The 9,128-nt window shown below is 42.0% G+C and overlaps 1 pseudogene; it reads left to right on the forward strand.

Moving 5' to 3' along the window:
• Positions 1 to 296: 296 nt before the first annotated feature.
• On the forward strand, positions 297 to 2,031 carry LOC102775102 (annotated as a pseudogene).
• Positions 2,032 to 9,128: the final 7,097 nt, after the last annotated feature.

The raw sequence follows: 9,128 nt of genomic DNA on the forward strand, positions 1-9,128 counted from the left end.
AATTATAACCATAAAAACAAGTATAGAAATATAGACAATGAATGCCTTTATAGTAAATGTATTTCAAATGTATTTCTTCATTTCATAGATATGGAAACTAAAGCTTAATGAAGCTAAGCATTTGCACCAGACTTTGAACTCAGGTTAAGTGACTCAGAATTCAGGCATGGGATGTCCATCCCCACATCCAGTGTTGGGTGAGGAAGAGGCACTAACAGGGAGGAAAGCAGGATGAGGTGGTGGACACAGTATCTTTCCTAAGGATAAACTTGGGTCTGAATAAAGTGGCATCTGAGATGAAGCTTGAAGGACAAATAGAAGTAAGATGAAAAAATCAGGTCCAGGGCATGGATGCATGGGACAGACTGACAGACCTGAGAGGGGAGGGCTATGGAGGGGAAGAGAAGAGATTAATCAAAGAACATATATGCGTATATGCATTGCCCATGGATACAGACAGTGGTGTGATGAAGGCCTGGGGCTGGGTGGAGGGGGGCAAAGCAGGGGAAAATGTAATGCTGTCAACAGTAAAACAAACAAAACAATCAGGTGGTGGTGGGGTGCTGGCCTTCCCTTCCCCCACCACCTCCCACTGCCGGTAGGACCCATATGCCACTGCCTCTGAGACACTGTGTCATCGCTCGCATGGAGCACGATGCCTCCCCAAAAAGGGAGGTGATGGAATTAAACCACCCCCATCATTGGAAGATTTGGAACCTCCTGGAAAATTAGTATTGTTGGATTGCTAAATGTTGGGAACTCTACCTTCTTCAATGTATTAACCAATAGTCAGGCTTCAGCAGAAACCGTCCCCTGCTGCACTATAGATCCTACTGAGAGCAGACTGCCTGTGCCAGATGAAGGGCTTGATTGACTTTGCCAGTACCACAGACCAGCAAGCAAAATCCCCGCCTTTCTAAATGTGGGGGACAGTGGACAGTGCTGGCCTTGTGAAAGGAGCTCACAATGGACAAGGCCTCGGAACTGCCTTTTCATCTCACGTTAGAGCCTGTGATGGAATCGTTCATCTAACACGTGCTTTTGAAGATAATGGTATCACGTATGTTGAAAAAGTATAGATCCTGCTGAGATACAGAAAAATACATAAAGAGCTCCAGTTAAAAATGAAGAAATTATAGGGTATAGATAAACTAGAAAAAGTGGCTATGAGAGGATGAGGTAAAAATAACTAAAACCCGAATGACGACATAATGTGAAAAGTTAAGTCCCAGGTTATAGATAAAAAGAAACCTGTTCGCTTCTATTATGATTGGAATGACAAAGAGACTGAACACTTATTATTGACTTCAACACCAATCGTATACTTGGTTAATCTTTCTGAGCAAAACTACATTAGAAGGAAAAAAATGGTTGATAAAAACTAAAGACTTTTTTACTGGACAGTGTGGCTCAGTTAGTTGAGCATCGTCCAGTGCACCAGAAGGTTGCTGGTGCCCAAATTGAGTTGTGATATGAAGGGCAACCACTTTATGTTTCTTTTTGACATCCATGTTTCTTTCTCTCTCTTCTCCCTCTCCCTTCTTCTCTCTCTAAAATCAATAAAAACATTTTAAAAAATTAAAGAGTTTGTGAACAGGTATGCCCCACGTACCTTGGTCATTCCTTCCAATGGAGCCTTGGAACTCAAGTTGCAAGAGTTGAGAGCTGAGGAGAGACAGAGGTGTCTGCAAGAGAACATGACACAGAGCACTTTGCCAAAGATCGGTAAGGCCGGGTTTGCAGCACTCCCACCAGAACGCTTCTCCCCTGCAGCCGGATGAAGGGCATGCATGGACTCAGAAAGGAAGGAACGCTCCTCAAGCTGCAGGAAAGATCCACACAGATTTTGTAAAAGGATTCATTCGGGCTCAAGTAATGAAATACGAAGATTTTAAAGAGGAAGGTTCTGAAAATGCAGTCCAGGCTGCTGAAAAGTACAGACAGCGAGGGAGAAGTTATATTGCTAGAGATGGAGATAGTATTTTCTTCAAATTTAATATACCTCAGCAACTGAAGGAGAATACATTTTAATTATTACTCAGGTAAATGTACAATTTCCAAAAGGCATATGCTTTTTTAAAATTAAAATTTCTGAAAACTGAAGGGATAAAGTTGGGGGGATGGGAATCTTCTACAAACAGAATTAGTTTTATTTGTTTTAAAATTAAACTACTGTGTACCTCCAATGAAATGCAAGTTCCCTAAGGTGAACAGCTTTACTTTTCACGTGATTAAAACCCTACTCCAAATTGTAGAAGCTTTTCAGGAACCATATTCTTCTCTTGATACTTCATTAATCTCCATCATGTATGCCAGGCCTGACACATTTGAGTGTGGACAATGTGGTTGCTCCTTTTTGAATCTACAGGTAATGCATGGTTTATAGTACTCCAGATGTCTACTCTCAATAAAACATTTGACAAAAATAAAGAGGCGATAGTAGGGTTTAGCAGGCAGGAAAAGATGCTCTAGTCAGAGGGAACAGTATGTGCAAAAGCACAGAGGACAAAGCATGTGTATGGCACTGTGATACATCCATATCGATGGAGTACCATGAGGATGGGGGTGGAGGGGAGTTATAGGACAAACTGTACTTTCCAAAGACAGCTGCAGCAACATCTCCTGCCCTACCTTGCCACCCACGCCCTGTCACCAGGTAGAGTTGCATCCTCTCTTTTTGAATATGGGTGGGCTTGTGATTTGCTTGTCACAAATATGAAGTGATGGAAGTGACACTGAGTGCTTCCTGTGGCGAGGTCATAAAAGGGGAAGTGGCTTCTGCATTGTTAGCTGGGACATCCACCTTTGGAGCCCTGAGCTTCCATGTGAGACGTCTAATGACGCTGAGGTTGCCATGCTGTGAGGAAATCTAGGCCACATGGAACAGCCATTTGTAGGCATTTTGGCTGACAGACTCAGATGAAGTTCCAGCCAACAGACATGTGACAGTCACAGAGGTCAACCGTAAGCCATGTGAGTGGAGGTATTTCTAGTCTCCATTAGCCAAATCATTCCAGGATTGAAGTCATCTCAGCTGAGGCCCCAGATATCATGCGGCAGAAACAACTGTCTTTATTGTGTCCTGAATTTCTGACCCAACCAATGGTTGTTTTATGCCGCTAGCATGTGGGATGACTTGCTGTGCAACTGTAGTAATCAGAACAGATGGTTGTATTGTGCAAGCAGTTGACTAAATATGTCTGGAGTTCAGGAGAAAGATGTAGGCTGAAAATTTAGCCCTCGGAGTAAGTTTAGCTGAAGCCTTAAGAAGACGCGGGGTAACCCAGAGGGGTGTGTAGAAATAAAAGAGGTTTAACAATGTAACCTCGGGCATATAAACATTGAAGAGGCAGAAAAGGGGCAAGGAACAAGAAAGAGACCAAGAAGGATCAAAATGGGGAGGGAGGGTTATCAAGGAAAGCAATGGATGGAAATGTTTTATGAAATACAGAGACCAACACTCAGATGCTGCAGAGAGAGCACTGGACATGTGACCCTGGTTTGGACAATAGACAGGTGCCCTTGTCCAGACCAGTTTCAGGAAGAAGCGAGGATGAAGGACGGACGGAGTGTGGCGAAGAGTGAGTGCCTTGCATAGTAGGTGCTTAATAAATATTTGTTGAATGAATGAATCTGAGATGATGCAGGCTGGTTACAGAGGGCAGAACAAAGAGAGAGATGGCAGAAATAGCCAGGGAGTCTTGGTGAGAGGTGGGGGTGGGGAAGGAAGAGATTTTAGCATTTGTTGGGGGAGACTGCAGCTCACTTCTCTTCCAGCAGTGGTCCTCGCTGCCCTTGGCCCACACCCACATCTGGCTTGGACTTGTGCAGAGCCCACCACACATAACCCGCAGTGGCTAGAGCTGCTTTAAAGTTCCAGCCTTGGGACTTTTTCAGCACATCCCAACGCTGCCTGGATGACAGTGACCTGGGTGAGTTGCCAATACTTCCCAGAACATACAAGTGCTTTGTTTAATAAGAGGGCAGGGACTGAGAAGGAGAAAGTAGTCAGCCAACTATAAAACATGGTCGCAAACTGTGGGCTAATATACAAGTGCCACGGAAAAAGTTAAGAACAATATTTTCTATTCTGACAGCACCTTCTTTCTTCCAAAAGCACATAACACTCTATAACTCAGATGTGTTTCCTGAGTCATCCAACGCAGCACAAACATGCCACTTCCTTTGCGAGCATACTAGAGGATCAGGAGGAGGGAGGCGGGATAACTCTTTCAAACATTTTAACCTTCAGATTTTTAACTTAAAACCAAGTTTAGCCCTAACCGGTTTGGCTCAGTGGATAGAGCGTTGGCCTGCAGACTGAAAGGTCCCAGGTTCGATTCCGGTCAAGGGCATGTACCTTGTTTGCGGGCACATCCCCAGTAGGGGGTGTGCAGGAGGCAGCTGGTCGATGTTTCTCTATCATCGATGTTTCTAACTCTAACCCTCTCCCTTCCTCTCTGTAAAAAAAAAAAAAAATCAATAAAATATATTTTAAAAAACCAAACAAACAAAAATCCAAGTTTAGAACCAAGCACCTTGCTGTTCTGTTTTGCTAAATAATAGGTTAGCTTCTTTATTTTTTAGTTTCTGTTTTACATTATGAATTTAAGCTACTTTTGAGGTCAATTTGCTTGCCACAGACTCTTGACAGGTGACTTAAGGATGAATTATGCCAAAAACTTGATAGTTGGTGAGGAGACTCCTTGTCTAAATATACATTACAATAAAGAATTAAAGGAATAGTATTTTAATTCTATTCTCTGATTCTCTATTGGGCCGGGGTCTGTCCTGAGCTAGAGAAATTCTAGGTCAATGGAAAATTATGACGGCTCAAAGAAAGTTAGGAAAATGAGTGAATAATGGATCTTTGTCAAATCACATGCTTAAGAGGCCAACTTAGACTAACCAGGACAATAAAAATTCTTTTAAAATGATCATTAAATACTCATGCCTTCTCCTTCCTGCCAAATACTGCACAGGGATTGATTCCGCTAAGCTTTTATATTCCAAAGCAGCTTTATATGAGAAAGAGAATCTTTATTACTAGCATAGAATCAACTTGTTTCAACGAAAAATCAGGCTTTGAGTCTTCTCCATCACTGAGACCTTTTTTCCAGATAAAAGCCTGAAACTGGTGTACTCTTATGATGCCACTGAAGCTAAGTAAACAAACTGCCAAAAGCATGCTGTTTCTTCTGCCAAATCATCACGAGACAAAAATGTTTCTAATTTCTCTTCTCCTCCTCTCTCTGAATTTGTTATTAACCAAAAGAACATAAAAATGCTTCAGAACACTTTTTCATCCTTAACAGGTGTTAGTGTTCAAAAACCATATTAGCCAATGACTTCACTCAAGAGGAATGTTAAAGTCAAGTCTAGGAGTCATTGCAGTGGCCTCCTCCACAGACACATTGAGCCCAAGAATGGTCTCCATAAGATGGACTCCCATGATTTAGACTCCAGTGTGTGTGTGTAGCAGTATGCTTTCAGGGCACCACTGGTGAAGACCTTATTCCATCCTTAAGCCGTGTGATGGTTAAATGTGTTAACTTGATTGGACTACAGGGTGCTTAGATGCTTGGTTAAACATCATTTTGGAATGTGTCTGTGAGAGTGTTCATGGGTTAACATTTGAATCAGTAGACTGAATAAAGCACATCATCATCCTCAGTATGGATGGGCCTCATCCAATCCACTGAAGACCTGAATAGAACCCAAGGCTGAGCAAGACAGGATTCAGTCTCTCTGCCTGATGGTTGAGGACATTGCTCTTCTGCCTTTGGGCTGGGACTCAAATGGGAACTGAAACCATCAGGTTTTATGGTCTCAGGCCTTTATACTGCAGATCTTGGGAATTCTCAGCCTCTGTAATTATGTGAACCAATTCATTTGAATGAATGACTGAATAAGTAAGTAAGTATATATCTCCTATTGGTTTTGTTTCTCTGGAGAACCCTGAATGATAAAGGCCCCTTATCATGCTTTTCCCAGTCCCAGGGTTCAGGCTGCAACAATAGATGGGGATCCTGGTAACTTTATGGTCTTTGGAACTGTGACCCAAAGTTTCACACGCAGCACTGAGCGGGGGCTTCACTCTTGTCACTCAGATGGTTAAAATGGGGATGGCCATCATGTGGTAGCGTGAACATTTCCTCTCTCCACCCCAGTCTTCCTTGGGTGTTTGATTTAAAAGCTTATTGATAGGAATTCCTTGTTTAGAGAAAATAAAATTATAGAGGTGAAAAACAAATTGTTCTCCAAAGCATCATTTAATTACTATCTTGGTTCAATTGTATAGTTTTCCACTTATTTATTCTTTTTAATACTAATATGTCCAGCTGTTCACCTGCGTCCAGGTTATGTTAGTGCTAATTAGCAACTCAACTTGAAGAAGGTCTGAGACACGGAAAGGAGTGAAAGTAAAAGCAGTTCATGCTACAACTTTCCTTCTTTCTGGTTTGATGGAAGTAAGCCTGAGGTTCAGAAATTAGATCTTGTTTTTCGGTGACTTTTACCGGGGGTGGGGAAGAATGGAACATGCTAGCAGTTTCCATTCCTATGGGTTCACAATTTGGGAGGCATGTATGTTTGCAAGTTTATTAAATTGGCAACTGGTAATTTTGCATATCCAAGAAGAGCTTGGGAAGGATACATTTTAAACATATGACTCAGACACTCAAATGTTTGCTTAAAATTTATTTGGGACATATGAAATATTTTCCCAAGAAAATTAGACTGACATAGAATGATGCAGTAGAAGTAAGTTAAAATGAGCAATTAGGAGGATTGGGCAGCAGGCGTAATTTTGCTGCATATTTACTGTATGATCTTGGGCACATCACTTCACTGCTCTGGGCCCCAATTGTCCTGATGTCATATGAATAAAATGAGAAGATGCCTGTTTTTCAAACTATGTCACCTTCATTTCTGCTGCAGAGATGAGGATAATCTAAGTGGGTGAGCTTCTAGTCCCTGCTTCAACCAGAGAAGCTCCATTTTCATATACCGTATTTGCCGGCGTATAAGACGATTTTTTGGCCCTGAAAAATATGCCTCCAAGTGGGGGGTCGTCTTATACGCCAGGTACACCTCAGATAGACTGACCATAGTGCTTGCCCCGTGCCATAGTGGCCTCCCGATGCCCGCCCACTTCATTCCACATACCATTCAGGCATCAGCAGCGCTGCTGGGTGTATGCTCGGCTGTTATGCGATTTTGCTGTTATGCGATTTTACCACACTCGCAAAATCGCACACAGCCGACCATACAGCCAGGCTTTGTATACAGCCAACAGCCAACCACAATACTGCCCCATTGTACAGTACAGCATAGAAAATGTCGACCAGTCAAACCCCTATCATCCCTATCATGGCACCAAGATGTCGTTGATGAACTTTTAATATCAGATGATGAAGAGGAGTTTGAAGGCTTTTAAGGTGAAACTGTCACGCCAGCAAACTTGCTAGGGACTTGCCCGGCACTTGCTCTCTCCCTCTATTTGTTATCTTACTTCTATCATTGACAGTCCCTCTAGGTTGTGGGCTGCTTGCCTGTGTTCCTGAGAAGCATCTACGGTACCAGTCTATAGAGTGTGTTTTCTTTAGTGAATTACCGGTATGTTTACCGGTAATAAACTTGCACTGTTTTATGTTTATGTTTGATTACATACAGCCTTGTGACAGTTTTCCTGCATGTCATAAGCATTTGAATATAAATTAAAATGTTAAAATCAAATCTGTTATTGTTTTACCTTTTATTTGGTGTGTGGAAGGTGTGCGGAAGAGGGGGTAGTCTTATACGGCGAGTATATCACAAACTCTGTATTTTGAGTGGAAATGTTAGGGGGTCGTCTTATACGCCCAGTCGTCTTATACGCCGGCAAATACGGTATTTCATATACACATGGCGCTTACATGCAATATTTCATTTGAGGAGAAGTGTTCAGACAGATCCAAGATGGGACTGGCGTAAATGGAAGTTGCCCTCACCTCCTCCCAACAACCAAACTGGGTGGCTGCAGAAGGGAGGGGGGTTGATGAAAAAGGTGAAAGGGTTGAGAAATACAAATTGATAGTTCCAAATAGTCACGGGGATGGGAAGATACAGCATATATAATGTAGTCAATAATCTATAATAATCTATAATAATAAAAGCATAATATGCTAAATAGACCAGACATCCTTTTGGACGAAGCCAGGGCAGCGAGGGGAGCCTGGGTCCTGGGTGCCAGAGGGAAACCGGTGCTGGCAACTGGGGGAAGGAAGGCCTACTCTTGCATGAATTTTCTGCATTGGGCCTCTAGTATTGTAATAACTATGTATGGTGCCCGGTGGGTACTGAAAGTAGTGGCAGAACACTTTATAAAGTACATGATTGTCTAACCTCTAAGAGGTACACCTGAAACTAACACAAAATAACATTGGATGTAAGCTGTAATTAAAAAACAAAGCTAGCCGAAACCGGTTTGGCTCAGTGGATAGAGCGTCGGCCTGTGGACTAAAAGGTCCAAGGTTCAATTCCGGTCAAGGGCATGTACCTGGGTTGCAGGCACATGCCCAGTAGGAGATGTGCAGGAGGCAGCTGATTGATGTTTCTCTCTCATCGATGTTTCTAACTCTCTATCTCTCTCCCTTCCTCTCTGTAAAAAATCAATAAAATATATTTTAAAAGAAAACACACCAAAAAACCAAACCAAAACAAAACAAAACAAAAAATCTAAACACATTCTGTATTAAATTATTTCAGTATTTCAAATAAAAATTGAATAATAAAATGATTCTTCTCAGGTTGCATACTTTTTTCAGTGCTTTCACCAGGAGGTTAATTCCTGATTTGTCTATGGAAGGGAGGAGACATACATAAGTATTTACAAGTAGCTATATTTTTATTTGTGCACTCATTCACCATCTTTTTTTCACTTATTCACTCTACTCCCACTTAATTCCCTCTCTAAGAATCACCATTGCTGCTTTAAAAATGTCTGTAAAACATGCTCAAAGTCACTAATCATCTGAGAGATGCAAATCAAAACAACAATGAGGTACCATCTCACACCTGTCAGACTGGCTATCATCAACAAATCAACAAATGACAAGTGCTGGAGAGGATGTGGAGAAAAAGGAACA

This window comes from Myotis davidii, unplaced genomic scaffold, assembly GCF_000327345.1.
Source record: "Myotis davidii unplaced genomic scaffold, ASM32734v1 scaffold8, whole genome shotgun sequence".
NCBI classification, from domain to species: domain Eukaryota; kingdom Metazoa; phylum Chordata; class Mammalia; order Chiroptera; family Vespertilionidae; genus Myotis; species Myotis davidii.